General features: G+C 39.3%; 1 non-coding gene across 1 annotated transcript; it reads right to left on the bottom strand.

Moving 5' to 3' along the window:
* Positions 1-6617: 6617 nt before the first annotated feature.
* On the bottom strand, positions 6618-6721 carry LOC121105989. The gene has a single exon (XR_005838717.1). It is a non-coding gene; the product is annotated as a U6 spliceosomal RNA (small nuclear RNA).
* Between the last annotated feature and the right edge of the window lie 10681 nt (positions 6722-17402).

Below are 17402 nucleotides of genomic sequence, written 5' to 3'. Positions count from 1 at the left end.
TATTTGGAGGGAGTGGTTCCTAGTTGGGTAGGAGAGCCGTTGTACAGACAAAATAATGATAAAACAACAACAACAAAAGTTCCGTGACATTGTTCTGGCTGGGCCTTCCCAAGAAAAGCGAGGCACCATGATTCCTACTCCAACAACGAACTCATCAATGAAGTCATAGAGCACAGACCTTCAGACACGAGAGCGGCGGTGGACGCTCTGTGCTATGTGACCCTTAAAACCTCTTTAGAAAAGGTTCTGACAGGACCTCAGTCTTCAAAACCACACAGTTAGAGAAAGAGCATGTGAGTCATAAGGAGGCCGTTCTGCTGTTTATTCAAGCATCGATACTTGCTAGGGGCTACGGAAGAACTCATTATCAGCACAAAGAATAGGAGAGACAGATGTTAAGCGGGGTTGGGCTGTGGCGTGGTCAGGAAAGGCTTTTTGAGGAAAGGACCTTCAAGCGAAGATCTCACAACAAGAAAGAATTCACTGGATGAAGGGTGGAGGAAAGAGGCGCAAGCAGGGGGCATATTAAATGTAAAATTCAACGGACTGGAACAAACAGTAGAAGCTATTAACACCAAGTCCAAGTTAAAACAATCAACCACAGAGCATATTGAAGCACACAACTGATGGAGGAAATAGGATATATTACTCGGTACCAAATGGTTGTTTAATTTTTTATTACATGAAATTACCACAAATATTTAATTAGACACAGGTGGTAATGTAGCATCCTTTTTGGTTCCCATCTCCAAAATATTATGTGTGCATTTTTTTGTCTGCGGTCTATATGTATATATACATATTCATAGAATGCTAGTGAGCATAGATTTAACAGCCTGAGAGAAAGCTTTCCAAGAATAAAAACATTCTGATATTGATAAACAACTGCCTGATTCACAGTTTCCAGTCCTGTTTGCAGACCAGCTGTGCTGTTATAACTTCTGGCATGTGTATAAATCTTAGATTTACTCCGTCCCCAGAGATTCTCTACTTGTCCAGACAAGTTCAAAAATACATGTTTTGAATTCTGGGAAGATGGCAATGGTGGTAGAGTCTTTGAATCTCCCTGGGTCCCCCATAAATAAGAGGAAAAGACCAGAATAGATAACAGATAACAGATAACATCAACAAGAAAAAGAGGTGAAAATGGGTCTGTAACCCCCAAACCCCAAATATGAGCAGGTACGGACAAACCAAGACACCTAAAAGACCTGCGTGGCATCGGCAGTAATGCAGGAGGAAGCAAAGGGAAGTGTGGTGGGAGCAAGAGGATCTCGAACAGCCAACAGAAACTCCAAGGAGAGGACAAGTTGGTGTGAGGACCAAACTCCTATTAAGGAGTCATTGCATGGGGTCCAATGGACTGTCTAAAGGGGTTGAAGCCATCAGGATGCTGTGAGCTTTTAAAACTGACAGTCCGAAAATCCCTTCCAGACTAAATTCCTACATTAAAGAAAGTAAGCTTGAAATAGAATTCCAACGGAGCATGATCTCAAAAGTATGGAAGAGAGGAGAGAATCCAAAAGAAGTAGTGGAGGGAAACAGAGTCTACAGATGTCAGAAACTAAGAGGCCAGATATTTGAACATTACACAAAACTAACACATTGAGGACCGTATCTTTTCTGTTCATCCTTGTGGCTCTAATACCTAGCATAATTCCTAGCAGATAGGGAAATTGGAAAAAAAGGAAAGACTAAAATGGTTTATAATAATGACAATTATGATTATGATGCCCTGTTATAATCTTTAATGTACCCTGGATCCCTTAACCGCTGCCCTGAAAGGAAATGATCCAGCCCAGTATCTGAGTAACATTTTTAAACCATATCTTTTTCATAAGATAGAAAGTATGATGCTGGATTTAAGCGTGTAGCACAGAAAAAGCAGCTTTCCTATTTTTTTTGTATTCAGAACTGAATACGGAACCGTGTTTGTGGGACATTTCAACTAAATAACTAATCAGTTGAACATAATGGAAATTTCACTCTAGAACTGACACAGGGACACAGTCAACAAAAGGGATGCATCAAACGTCCCACACCTTTGCTATAGACCTAAAGAATATTCCAGACCAAATATTCCAAAAACTATTCCACACCAACATTCTTCCTGGAAAGCACTCAATTCATTCATTCTGCAAGTAGCCTGATGGGGGTGGGGGTGGGGCCCTGTATCTTTCAGCTCCTCTATCAGGTTTCAACAAACCCTTGTTACGTGGGTTGAATCTAACAAGCCTCAAGTTTCAGACACCTTTCTGTTATACAATTATTTTACCCGGCAGTTATTACTTAAAGAAGTAGCGGCTGTACTGGGAGCAGAGAATTTAATTTCTCAAGTTTTTTTCTTGAGCTGTGGTTTTTATTGGATGAAAGGCAGCCGTGATTGTACTAAATAGGTTTTTTTTAAAAGCTGTTTTCTGAGTACCCTTCTCATAGTAGCTATGCTATTACTTTCATACAATTTTAGTGCAATGCTTGGATTATAATAGCCTTTGGACACCTGTGCATTCTAAAGTGTAGCACATTATTATTTGTGACACCCCTCAAATGGCAATTTACTAGACTGCAGATTGTTCCCTGGGCTCAATAAATCTTTACAAGTCCATCTCAAGTGGCTGGGCTATACTCTTTTCCCCTCCCCCATTCATTTTGTGCAGTAGATTCTATGAAGTGGTTATTATATTATGGTTTCTATTAATCTGAAATTATTAATATTTTATGATACTTGAATTAGTATACACTGTACACTCATGTATCCTGTTGTCACAATAATTACACTAATTATCATGTTCTATTTGGGCAGCACTTTATAAATTTTACATGCACAGATGTGTGTTTGTATTTGTTTAAGCGCCTCGAAATCTCTTGGGGTCAAGAGAGCAAATGACATACATATTTCATAAAAGAGCGAGCAATGGCTACAAATGTCCCTGGTGTACCCAGAGTCAGAATGTAGATAGTGGAATGTGAATCTGAACCCACTTTTGCTGTCACTTCCTCAAGAAAAAGGACTTAAGCTGTACTGATTATAAGATGACCCCCTTTAGCGTGGATGTTCTAATTTAGTTGGGGTTTAGTTTGCCTGTGTGGAAGGTTTAAGAAGAAAGACAAGTAAGAGATTATTAGGATAATCCAGGAAAGAAACAATGACGATTTGAATGAGGGTGATAGTGATGGATGGGTTTTTACAAGCAGTTAAAGGCAATGGAGGATATCATCATAATGTTGGGTCTAAGCAACCGAAAAATGTGGTTGCCATTTGTTCAGATGGAGGGGGCTACAAGAGGAATAGGTTTTGGGTGTCAAAATTCAAGAGCCTAGGTTTGAGCTGTTACATTTAGACGTCTATTAGACATCCAATGAAGTGTATCGAACGGATGGATGGGTGAGTTTCAAGTTTGGACGAGGTATCTGGGCTGGAAATATGCTCTGAAATTCACAAATGCATAGATGTTATTTAAAGGATATGAAACTGGCTGGATGCAGGTTATAAAGATAACATGGTTTCCTAAAATCCAGACGAAGTGTTTCAACAAGGTAGGAGTGATCATCTGTGTTAAGGATTGCTGATACACTGAGTAAACTGAAGCCCTAGAATTGAACATCGTCTTTCCCAACAGAGAAGTCCTTCCTGTGTCTGAGAAGAAGCGATTTTGAGAAAGCGGTATGTACCAAAGTACCAAAGACTGCAATGATTTCTGGAGAGAAAGAGAAGAAAAGTGAAATGAGTGATTACAGACATTTCTTTAAGAAGTGTTTTGCTAAAAGAAAAAATAGAGTAGAAACTGGAGGAGAAAAAGGGGTCAAGGGAGACCCCTCCTCCCCCCTACTTTTTTTTTAAACCAAGAAAAATAACAGCACTATTGTATACTGGTAGATAATCCAGTGGAGCAGGGAAAAATGGATGTTGCAAGAGAAGAGATCATTGTCAAAGCAAAGTATGACAGGCAAAAGGAGCCAGGATGTGCTATAAAATGCAGAGGTTGGTATTGGAAACAAACATGAACTGTTTGTTCATGGTGTCAGGAGAAGAGACAAAGCATCTAGATTCAGACACAGATAGGCTGACAAATGTAACAGAAAGAGCATATGGACATTCTTTTCTAATTGCTTCTACTTCTCCTCAATGGAATAGAAAGCAACAATGCTATATGAGTGAAGATGCCAGGACCACACGATTTCAATTACAATAGCTTCACAGTTTATTTTTCCAATGTTTTTATCTTTTTCATAAATTTCTTGTTCTATTTTCTAACCACAGTCCGTGGCCATTTTCAGTCATTTTCCTCTCAGATGAGCTGCAGTATCAGCTTTTCAGGTTCTAGCAACAGCAACAAGAATGTAGAGTGCTGGTTGAAATTCAATGTATGGGTTTGGACATAATTGGCATCTGAACAATATCATGTCTTTCCAGAAAACTGGCAGGCCTGTCTATGCTCTCCAGTCTTCTTTTACATCCTCCAACAAAGCCTGTTATTAGTGTTGTTCCTTTGTTGTCAAGTTTAATCCTGGGTATTTTATGTTTTTGCTTTTTTTAATGCAAATTACCCTCCTTTTATCCCATATCATTTAAGATTAAAATATTTATTACTTATATAAAAGAAAGCTAATTCAATTTCTGCCTCCTAGTAATTTTTGCAACTTTGAGCAAGTCCTTTAATCCCACAAGTATCTGTCGCTGTAGCTGGAAAAGGAGTGAACTAAATGACCTAAGTTTAAAATATATATATAAACGGAAGAATACTAACATTATTCCTATTTTTTTATTAGCCAACTGATTCTCAGAGAATGTCATTTACCCAACATGATTCTGTGACAAGAAGTTACCCAGTTTGGTGTAAATCACAAATGCACTTTCTAGCAGACACTGGTTATTGAGAGCTGAGAAACAAACCACTCCATAACTTACTGGATTAAAACAAGAACCATTTATCTGTTTACAGTTGTTTGAACTGGCAATTTAGGCAGAACCCCATCGGAGGAGGTGGTCTTGGCTTTGTGCTAGTTGACTTGACTCATTCATGCAGATGCAATCAGTTGGCAAGTCAGCTGGAGGCTGGTTGACCCCATCTGGCCACATGCTGGCAGCTGACTGGTGCTGTCGATCAGAGCGCCTTGGTTTTGCTCTACCTGGCTTATGAAGCAGGCTATCTTGGGTATCCTGGGCTTCAAGAGAGAAACCACAATGTGCAAACACAAGATCCTACCTGTGTTTATATCTGCTGAGGACACACTGGCCCAATCAAGTCACATGATTGAGCCCACAGTGACTGCGGAAGAGGACTATACAGGGACATGGATAACGGGAGGCAAGATTCACTTGGAATTATTAACATAATAATTTGCCACAGTTCTGAATATGATTCAGCACAGTATCACTTTCTAGAACCAGTACAGTTTCAGTTGGTCATAGGAAGCATGCACAGTTAGTCCAACGAGGTTATTTGTTTGATTTAAAATACCGCCAAGCTCTCATATCCCTAAGTCTTCCCCTCGTCAATCTGCTACAGATGTCTGACATTTCAGCGTTAGATAGTGAATCATTTGTGTTAACAATCTGTTCCTCATAAGACAACATAGATCTCTATGAAATAGGCTCCACATAAATGTATCAGAAAATTCCCAATGGGACCAGTAGCCCTTAACAACCACATTTAAAATAATTAAGGATGTTTACTCTTAAGAGAAAGAATGGGAGACAGGCATTTTCTGCATGAGATTGCTGCTCTGAGGAGGAAGATCTGGGCTTAACACCACTTTAGAAGTCTCTGGAAAGTCAACAGGGTACAAGGAAGGGACCAAACTTTGAAGACTTACGATTCACTGAATCCCAGAGCTGAAGTGTAAATGTAGGGAATCCTTCAGCAAACGTACCTTTAATTTACCCAATTCCTGTAAACTCCTCTCCTATGCACTTGCCATATATACCTTAATACATTTTCTCTGACCAAAAATGGTATTTTTTTTTACCCCATTTGGGCATTCAAATTATGGCGATTTTTAATAATGAGAATTATATTTTAAAGAAGAGCAACTTCTTACAGTGGTATTCAGACTTTGGGAACCCACAGAGTATTTCTATTTTAATTTTCTCATTTCTAGAAAAAGGAAAAAAAAAGTCATCTTACCCATCCTCATCCTACCCACTCAAAGTATGAGGATGAAGTTTTTATTATCCTAAAATTGCCTCTAGCTTCTGGAGAAGAAGGTGATATTATATGACCATACTGCTCTACCTTTATTTCTGCATTTTTATATAAAATCACGACCCAAAAAAGAAACCAAATAGCAACTTCATAAATTAAAGTCAAGCTAACATCTAACATTGAGGCTTGCCATTTATTTTAACTAGGGTGCTACCACTTCTTTGAGCCCCTATTGTCTCCATGCAAATGTTTTAGTCCCTATGATGAGATTTTATTTCTTGATAGCTTTGATGCAGATACGGTCAATACTTCCAGAGCCAATATACACTCGTAATCAACATATTAGGTCTTACAATTATCCATCAATAAAAACTAGAAAACTAAACAAAGTATTATTCATTTAATTATTTCTATTCTCCTTGGTAGGTAACAGTAAATGGCCTTTCACTATATTCTGTAGAGAAGAGATAGAAACATTTGGAACGCTTCACAAATTTGTGTATTGTCCTTGTGCGGGGGCCACGCTAATCTCCGTATCGGTCCAATTTTAGCATATGCGCTGCCGAAGTGAGTACAAGCTAAAAATATTTGGAAAGCAGCTGAGTTTCTGATATCAACTGATTTCCTCTTCCTTTAATCTTCCTTTCTTAACCTTTTTTTTTCGAATTAGAAAGATTTGTTATTATTTTTTTATCCTTCCCTCTTTAAAAAAAAAAAAATCCCACTGGATTAACTGTATCGGGTACAAGAAGCCAGAGGGAAATTAATTCTTTAATAATACAGCAGACAGAAAAGCAGTCACTCTGGTGCCCAAAAGCAATTAGTGGAAGTAGTCAGAATAGGAGAGCAGCTTGCTTGGTCGGACTGATACGGCAGTCGGGGGAGGCAAATGTCAACTACCAGCATAGTCAGGAAAGAAACGAATAAAAATATGTAGACAAGAGAAAGTATCAAGGAAAAGCTTGTTAGACTGAACTGTGCTCAACATGAGAAGTTTCTAGGTAAGTGAGAAATAGGAGACAACTGGAGGGCTAGATGGAAATGAGGTTTCAGCCCTGATTAGATTTCATTGTTTTAATCGATGGCTACAGACCTGCAGATGATCGTCCCAGCCTGAAGGCAGCTGAAGAGCTACAAAAAAACAAAAACAAAAACAAAAAACTGCCATGGCCCATGGGGCCAGGATGACCTGAGACAGCTTCTGGAGAAAGAAGAGAATAAGAAGAAAATATGCTTTTTTTTTTGTTTTCTTTTGTGGTTTTTTTTTAAGATTTTATTTATTTATTTGACAGAGATAGAGACAGCCAGCGAGAGAGGGAACACAAGCAGGGGGAGTGGGAGAGGAAGAAGCAGGCTCATAGCAGAGGAGCCTGATGTGGGGCTCGATCCCACAACGCCGGGATCACGCCCTGAGCCGAAGGCAGACGCTTAACCGCTGTGCCACCCAGGCGCCCCGAAAATATGCTACTTTTAAAACTACCATAACAACAACTCAAAAGCTATTTTTGTAAATGCCAAGAAGAAAATAGTTTAACAGATGTTCCTGCCTGTAAGAATTGACACAAGCCAGCTCTCAGGAGTAATTTTCCAGAAAGAAGAACTGGCCCAACACAACTGGGAGTTTACCAAATAATCAACTTGACTTTTCAAAATATGTTTGAGTGCTAGAAATGGACAAAACAGAACAAAAATCCTACAGTTGTTCTTTACCACATTACTCTATGAGTAACTTGGTCACTTTAAGAGATAACCTTGATTTCTCAGACATAGTATATAAGATTGGGGCAGAAGTCAGAATGAACGAGGAGACATATGAGCTCACATAAAAGAAGAATGCAATGAAGTCTTTAAAAAATCCCAAATTACCTGCTGTAGAAACCACATTTATAGGACATACTCGCATCGGCATTTCTAATGAAGCTCCCTAGAGCAGAGGCTGGATTGCTGATGGGATGACCCTGGTGGTGTTTTTACTCAGGAGGGTTAATCCCCGTGTAGTCCATATAGTTCAGAGTCAATCCCCAGGCTTTCAGGTCCAAAAACCAGGGGGCCTTCGTAAACTGGAGAGTGCAGTCTCTCTGTGACGACGTCCTGCTAACTGACTTTCCACAAGACTGATCTATGTACTTCTGATCGCAATACCTCAAAGACCACTCATTAATTTAAAACATCGGTCACATTATTCCAGTGATTAAGTACCCACGTTCCTTTCCAAGGCTTCTTTTGTTCCAGATTTAACCAGAATGATTAAGAAGTCAGATTTTTAAGCTGTGAGTGCCCCACTATGAATCCCAGCATTGCCACTTACTAGCAATTTTGCACTGAGCACGTTTCTTAGTCTCTATGGAACCAAGTTCCTTCATTTCAACAATGGAGCTAATAACAGCTTCTGCTCCAGAGTGCAGAAAAATTAAATGAGCTAATACATATAAAGCACCCAGAACGGTATCTGACACACAATAGTGATCAAACACTTTGAGTTGTTTATTAGCAAGATTGTTGAGAATCCACATTTTTTCAGCAGGAAGTTGCTTCTAAGTATGAAATGGAAGCTCTCAGGCAGTACAGTGGTGGCGGTGGCAGTCTCTCATACACCGAGTTTCTAATAAAGCTAAATTAACACTTGTGTTTTTATCTCCCCAATCTAGAGTCTTCCTTAATGGAGCAGTACTCACTAAAAAATCAGGCAGACCTTCACTTTCTGAATCTCAATTTTCCAGGCTTTCCACTTTTCTCCATCAGAACCATTCCTGCCTTAGATGAGTTAATATCACTGATTAAATTTCATTCAAGTGTGATCCCCTTGAGGCTTAGAGACATTATATATTGATTGACTCAATCAAACTGCCAGAGTTTCAGAAGCACTGTTAGAGCCTATATCCTACCCTGTTAGATGTCAGGTTTCCAGGCGACAGCAAACCCTGTCCATGCCCAGCTCCACGTCACCTCAGCCCACCCGACTTGATCCCGGACAGGCAAACTCTCAACATGCCTGCATCGTTCTTCTCTACCTGAGGGCTTAAAATAATTACATTTTAAAGTCATTGTTGGGACTTGGGCATTAAATAGGAGAAAGTATGTGATTACCTAGGCATGTATGTCCCTGTATTTAGTCGGAATAATCAAACACAAAAACATTTTTATCTCCTGAACCTTCTAAATATTCCTTTTGGCTGCTCTTCTGAGTACCTGTCCCAAGACACCAACCCATTTTTACAGGGCTCAATCCTCAGGTAAGAAAGGGTTTTAAATATTAATTGTTTAAAATGCTTGTCTCTAAACATGATGTATCCAGTCAGTAAAACACACACACACAACACACACACACACACACACACACACACACAAAAACCCTGAGCATACATCCCCAGTATGTTTTTTTATATTAATTATATACATGTACCATTATAAACAATGTTATTTAAATATAAACAGACATTTAAAAGGATGGGATAGCCAAATATTAATAAAAATGCTAATATTTTGACATCTCAATAAATCATTTTGTACATACCCCAGGGTGACCATACCCTGATATAGAGAGCATTGCTTAAGGTATATGGTACACACCATACTGAAAATCCTAGATTTAAAAAGCCAAAAAATGTTGAAGATGCAACTTTCTAGAAATCATGGCAGGATACATGGGGTACCACTCCATTACTGACCAGTGGAGTAGAAGCCCAGATTTCCCATTTGGCCTCTGTTGACACTCAGGGGGAGAAGTCCTCATTACTACTGGTGGGCATGAGAATTCTAGCTCCCCATAAGGTGTCTGCCAACCTCCCTGGCTGGAACAGGTAGAAATGCCTCATCCCTGCTCCCCACATGGCCTTCACCGACACCACAGGGGTGGATAATGGCCCTGTGACTGCAATGTGGTGGTACAAGTCCTGACTCTCCACTGGGCCTTCTGTCACACCATCCCAATGAGAAGAGGGAAGACTGTCTCATTCCTACCATGTGGGGATGAAAGTCTGTTTCACTACTCAGCGTTCCCTGACACTATTTTGGTGTAGAGGTGAAAGCACCCCGTTACAGCTGGGCAAGGGCTGAAGTCTAGGCTTCTGGACTTGGCCTTTGCTGGTATGGGTGGAGAAGGGGCCATGTTTTCTGTTTGCCTCATTTTGTTTTCCCTGTGGGGTTTGACTGTAGTAAAGTGGCTATTACCTAAAATTTTTCTGATTTGCAGGCTGCCCCCCTCTTGGTCCTCTGACTTGAAAGCACGGGTTTTTATTTGGGCCATTTTTGCCCACGCTTGTTGGCATCTACCAGTTACCTACATCCTGCCTCCTATCTGAGATGCAGCAGCCGACAAAAAACCCAGGACACTCACCAACATGGCGGTCCTTGAATTTCAAAGTTGTGTGTTCTGCCTTCTTCTCTCCACCTTACAGAGTCTTCTTACATGGTTTGATATATAATGTCTAAGATTTCTAGTTATTTTTAGTGGGAAGGGAAAAAAGTACATATTTCCAGGAGTGGAAGTAGGATCTGTTTCATGTGAGATAGTTAACCTCCTTGTGTCTCAATTTGTTCATCAATACAATGATAATGATTACCTTGCAGAGTTGTTGAAATAATTGTCAATATTTTTTTAAGTTAGCCTGGCGTGTCATACACTCTCTAAGGACAACGATGTAAAAGAGGTTTCTGAAAGTGCTGGTTATGTGAACAAATCAGTATAGTGTTATTTCTGCGACACACTGGGGTCACCCCTCCGAGCTCCATGTTATGTACTCTCTAAAGGAGACACCTGCAGACAATGTTTCTGAGAGAGCTCGTCGCGCAAATGAATTAGTGTTGAAAAAACAAGTTATCCTGCAGCGTGGCACATTCTAGTTACCAAAAAAACATTAAAAAAAAAAAGAGAGAAAAAGACAGCTATTATTATGCCAGTAATGACATCTGTGTTTTTGATTTTGATACCAGTAATTATTGACGCAACTGACTAAAGCAGTTGTTGGATAAAGCACAGTCTGAAAAAGGGCACTGGAGAAATGGAGTAATACTAACGAGAGGAGTCTCTGTGAAGACAAAAGTAAGGCACACTAAAGTTGAGCTAAATTTTAGATAAAAACAAAGTTGCTGTGATTAACAGCAGTCATAATAATACTGCAAAAGATTTGTAAACATATTAGTTAGAGCTTGTTTTCATAACTTGAGGGTCAACTGCATCCCAAGAAACCTCAGTCTCTTTCCTAAAAATAATTAAAAGTCAGTTAAATTAGTTAAATCTTTTCTTGAGATTATGCTCAAGAATATACTAAAAATAAGATCACATTAATAATTATTTTTCAAGTAGAAAACTTTAAAAGCCTCCTTCCCTCTCGCCTACCTCAGCTGCATCTGGAGTTTCCTGTCCACTTTCCAACCCTTGTTATATATTTATCGTTTTTTCTTCCGCAAAGCAAGCCCTGGCTTAATTGCTTTCTTTTCCAATTCTCTTTAAGACAGACTCTATAAAGTAAAGGGGAGGCAGCAAATTCTCTTCCGTTGACAATACCCTTTGCATCATCCACCTCATGCAAATCCTGTAATTTTCAATGTAGCAGTTATTAGGTACAAATGTAAACTTCTTTCCACAATGAAGCAAAATCACGTTGCATTTGAGCAGATTTTAAGGTGGGAAAGGGTAGACGTGGGTGTATACTGTACATGAGGACAAACTTTGGAACAAGACAAGCAGAGTTCAACTTTTGGCTTTACTAGGTTTTAGCTTTGGGCCTTGGGCTCTCTATCCAGATAACCTCCTCTATAAAATAGGGACAATAATGAAACAAAGTGGTTAAAAGATTAAATAAGTCAGTACGTATAAATAACTTAATACATACCACAGAGGAAATGCTAATGTATCTACTGTAATATTTACTAAATGTTTGATTCCTTTAAATCACACTGACCTAGGCATGTCTTTTTTCTCCATTTGCACTGACCAAGAAAATCAAACTAATTGGAAATCAGTTTGAAAAACTTGCATGTCAAAAACTGACTTATTTGTTGAAATAGAAGACCGTAGTGAAATCAAACATTTAAGCCCAAGGAAGTGATCTCTTAATAGATGAACAGATAAAATAATGCTAGACTAGTAGGTACACTGACCACTCCTATGAAGCAAAGCCATCCCCACAAACTGTTGAGTGCTCGACTGCATAATACATAGAATCCCTTCCAACTTCAAGAATCCAGAGGCCTATGGCTTATTCTAAAACAATTTACATGGAAAGCTGAGGTTAAAAAAAAGAAAAGGATGCTAGACCACTAAGTTTCACAATTATGTAGACACTGCCCAGCGAAACCAATTGAACAGTATTCCAAGAGCAAGAGAATGGCAGGGCATCAGGCTATTTATGAACAATCAGACTCATCTGGTCCCTTCAATTAATTTAAAGCAATTTTTGACTTCCTTAAGGTAAGTGGATTAGGTTAATCTATAGCCGGGATACCATATAGTTAGAGCTTTCAAAGTAATAAAGACGGAGCACTGGGTGTTACACGCAAATAATGAATCATGGAACATTACATCAAAAACTAAGGATGTACTGTATGGTGACTAACATAATAAAAAATTATTATAAAAAAAGTAATATATTATCATCAATGATAATGATGAGGATTATAATACTAATTATCATGATGACGACAAGAGCAATTGGAGAGATGTCATTAGATTTGGGGTGTGGCTGCTTAGAAAACCAAACGAACAATACAACTTGGTAGGGGTTTTCTCCTTATGAATTTACACACACATGTTATATTTACTGCATTACTTGATGCAGAAAAACCACAGACAAAGAGATTTAAAACAAGGTCACCACAGGATAACCGGCCGAGGAGAAGGTGGACCGAGCACGGAGAGGTGAGTGCTTGGCCCGATGGCAGCTCTGCTCCCCCACATTGGAAAAGAGTAAACACCATTATCACACACAGTCCTGGGGATCAAGGTTGGCAGATACAATTTAAAGCCAGCTCTGTACAGCAAAAAATAAAACTGTATTTTCTTATCAGTGTGATTGTGTGAGATAATGATAATTTAATTTTAGTCTATTTATTTATTAATTGTCTACAGACTCAGAAAGAACCTCCCTCACAAAAAGCCATCCTCAACAAAGTAGGCAGGCGGAGAGATTTCTCCCAGCTGCTCTCAGCGGTGCTCAGATCGTTCAAGTGAATTACTGGAAACAATGGATACGGAGAATAAAAGAAAAATGATTGGAGAGAATAGAAGTTGATAGCATTGAAATAAAAACCTTCCAGTGGGGCAGACCTGTGTGGAACTGCATGTCTTTGCATATTTCCCCAAGGAGAGAAGTAAAGAATGGTTTTGGCTGTGAGATGCATTTTAAAACTGTAAAATAAAAGGATCATGTATCAAACCGAATTGTGTTGGCTTAAGACATACTACATCTTTGCACGATTCTGCATTCCCTACAATATTTTTTTCATATTTATTCATTTACTTTATTCCTCCCCTAGCATTTCTCTTCCTAATATGGATGGATGGATGGATGGACGGACGGACGGACGGATGGATGGACAGATGATTTATTGGTATTGACTCAGTGGCACAAAAATCTAAACTCCTGATCACTTAAAATCCTTAATGAATCCTAAAAATAGCTGTAAAATATTTTCCCTCACCATCATTTCGAAAATGCTTTGTAATTTAGAGCGTGCTGCATTATTCCTGGACCATTCATCCGGTGCACCTCCTGCCCAACCAGCCAGTATTTCCATAAAATCATTTGTTACTGTCAGGGCACAAATAAAAGTCTTATATTGGCATAAGCCCAAGAAATCCATACCAGGAGAAAGTTGGTGCCTCTATTCCCAGCACCTGGTCACTAGATAGCACTATTTCAGACAAACATTGAGATAGCGTGGGTACAGACCACATTGTACGATGAGCTCTATTTATGGGAATAACATATCATTAGAAAGATGAGTGGGGGTTAAACGGGACAAAACTAGTAAATAAGGAAACAAGTAATTTTTGATAATGATTTTAAATACAATCCTTAGCTTACAAGAGAATTTAAGTTGTAGTCACAGAAAAAGGCTGTACTTAAAACACCTTTCCATGTAGACCTTTTGTGCATCCTGACAAGGCCAGCGCAAAGTATTAAAACCTGCCTTTATCAATCACAGTTAACCAATGTAAAAATCTCGCCAAGTTCCAAAATGAGTTTTACTCTTTGGGGCAGATGGACCTTTAGCCTTTAGTTTCCATATCGCTCTCGCTTTCTGAGTTAGCACATCAGGCCCTAGATTTAGAGGCCTTGTGACCAATAGGTGGTTAAGTATAAAACAGAAGCTAGTTTTGGCAATCATAAAAACTCATTAGCCAATATGATTTGACTCAGGATAAACCATGAGTCTTTTTGCTTTTCTAGAGCACGATCTGTTTCGAGGAATTTAAAAAATAGTCTCTGTGGTAAATAGTTGGGACCATTCCAGTAAGACAAAGTCATGCTGCCTAAGATTTTGTTGACTAAGAAAAAGTTGTTCTACCCAATGTCTTGTTATGTAACAACCATATGACTTCTGCGTGGGGCTGCGAGGTGGGAACGGCGGTATGGGATCGCCGGACACTTGAAGAATAAGGGACTGTGTGTCTCAGACCAGCTGCATCGTTTTTAGGAGCGCACCCCCCAAGGAGACTCTGTGGTCCACGCTGATTGCTTCTCAACAGATGACACCAAGCCCACCTCTTCCTGCTTCCAGAGCTGTCTCTCCGAGCACGCCCCGTTTCCGCATTTCTTCACAGCAGTTGTATCCAGGGAGAGATTCAAAGCTCTTCTCTCATTCATTAATAGGAGTAAACATGTATGGAAGATCTATGTTGTGATCGGCACTATTCTAAATGCTTGGAATACGCGAGCTCACTTAATCCTTTGAGTAAAAACTATTATGACTTTCGCATTACAGAGGAAACTGAGGCACAAAGGGCTAACTGTGCTACCGAGAGGCACTCGGCCAGGGAAATATGTAGGCAATATTTCAACTTAGGCAGTCTGTGTTCAGAATGCACTCTTAAGCACTACTCTTTCGCCTTGAGACTAGTGAGACTAGGGTGTCCAGAGAATATACAGGACACCCAGTTCACATTTAATATCAGATAAACAGCCAGGCTTTGTTAGTATAAATACATCCCATATACTGCCTGACACATCGCTATACTTAAAAAATCATTTTTTGAATCTAACATTCAACTATAACTGGGTGCCCTGTATTTTTATTTGATGAATCTGGCAACCCAGCCGGGGACTGTCACTTGGACTGACTTTTCTGAAAAATGCCCGTTTCCCTACACCGTCCCCACGAACTTCAGCAGTGGCTTGGCAATTGCCAAGTTTTTTTCCTAATCCATCACCCTGGGCTGCATTAGCTGTCTGCTTAATGACAAAGCTTTGGAGAAAGTTCTCAATATTATAGATCAGGGTTTAGGAAACTTTTTCTGAAAAGGGCCAGATAATAACTTTCAGGTGTTGTGGGTCATACAGTCTCTGTCTTAATGAGTCAACTCTTCCAATACAGCAGGAAAGCCACAGACAATACATAAACCAACAAATGTGGTTATGTTCCAATAAAACTTTATTTACAATAACAGGCAACAGCTCCTATTTGGCCCATGAACACTCATTTACTGATCTCTGCCATAGACTCTCCTGGCAGATTTGGGGAGGTGAGTTCCCCATCTGAAAGCAATCAACCCAACCAAAAGGTACCACTAGAACATAAGCTCTCTCCGCAAGTTATCTGCTGTTAAGTGAAAGACATCATCAGTGGAGAAATTGCCCCTCAATATCTTCCAAAATAGGGCCAGCCTGTACCTCATCGGATAGTCACACCATCATAGGAAAGAGGTCTAAGCAGATATGACGTGAAGGTAAGGCAGGTCTTGGGTCTTGCAGTAGGTTTTTATGTGCCCCCTGAGATGGAGCAATACCTAATTACCCACTCTTCTGTTTTCATTTCCACACTACCCAAAGAAGCCTGTCTCCTTTTATCTTCTATTTCCTCTCTTCTTCCCTTTCATTTACTTAATGGTATGCATTTATAGCTCTTTGCCTATTGTTCTATTCCTTCTGTTTCTACTGCATTTAAATCCTTAAAGGCAAATTCCTGACCTTCCGTGAACCAAAAATCTCATGGTTCCCCAAATTCTTCCTGACTGCCAAATCCAGAGGCTTGCCTGTGTTCCATACCCTGTTTGGTCATTCTGCAAACTGTGTGCTCCCCATTTAAACAGTAGCCACTATCATGTTCTTAGAACATACACAAATATAAATGCACGTGGATTAACAATCCAAATGTAAAAAGCTGAAATTTTAAGCTTTTAGAAGAAATGGAAGAGAATACATTTTATCATCTCAGTACAGGGAAGAATTTCTAAATAAGTCACAAAGAACACAAGCCATAATGAAAATCATAAATAAAATTAATGACATCAAAATAAAATATTTTAGTATGAGAAAATTGGCCATAAACAAAGTGGAAAAAAAAGTCACACACGTGAGGAAAATATCAGTAACATGTGTAATTGATAAAAACAATACTTGGGTGATGTTAAAAACTCATTCACATAAGTAATAAGATGAAAAATTCAATTGAAAAATGAGCAAAACAAATGGAAAGTTCTCAGCAGTGGAAACTTCAATGTATAATAAAATAAAACTCATCTCCCTAGTAATCTAGTAAATACAAAATTAAAAACCACATGGTACACCATTTCAACAAATTAGATTCACACCTAGTAGAGACAAATACAAGTACTGGTGAGGACGCAGCTTAAGTGGGACGCACATACGTTGTTACAGGGAGACCCATTTGTGAATAAATACAACGGATTCGAAAAGATGCATATTCCATGACCCAGCAACCACACTCCTGGCTTAGAAATGGATTTTCAATGATTAGTATACACTCTAACTGCCTCGGGAGCTTTTTGTTTGTTTTATCTTTGGTACTAGTACCTAATCCCCGACCCAGAAAGAATGAATAAGAATCTCTAAGGGTGAGGCTCAGACAAGGATGAGAAGGATTGCAATCTCCAGCCACTGCTGACACCACTACTCCCGAAAACATTTCACATAGGTGCACATGGAGACACACATAAGAATACTCATTGCAGTAGGATCTGTCATAGCCGACAAGTGGAAACAAAACCAATGTCCTTCCTCAGGAAAATGGATTAATGATTTGTGGCTTAGTCAGACACTGGAATATTCCAGAGCAGTTAAAATTAACAAGCTG

This window comes from Ursus maritimus, unplaced genomic scaffold (genome assembly GCF_017311325.1).
Source record: "Ursus maritimus isolate PB19 unplaced genomic scaffold, ASM1731132v1 scaffold_3, whole genome shotgun sequence".
Classification (NCBI taxonomy): Eukaryota; Metazoa; Chordata; class Mammalia; order Carnivora; family Ursidae; genus Ursus; species Ursus maritimus.
The sequence above is the reverse complement of the archived record's forward strand: the minus strand, read 5'-3'. Positions and strand labels throughout refer to the sequence as shown.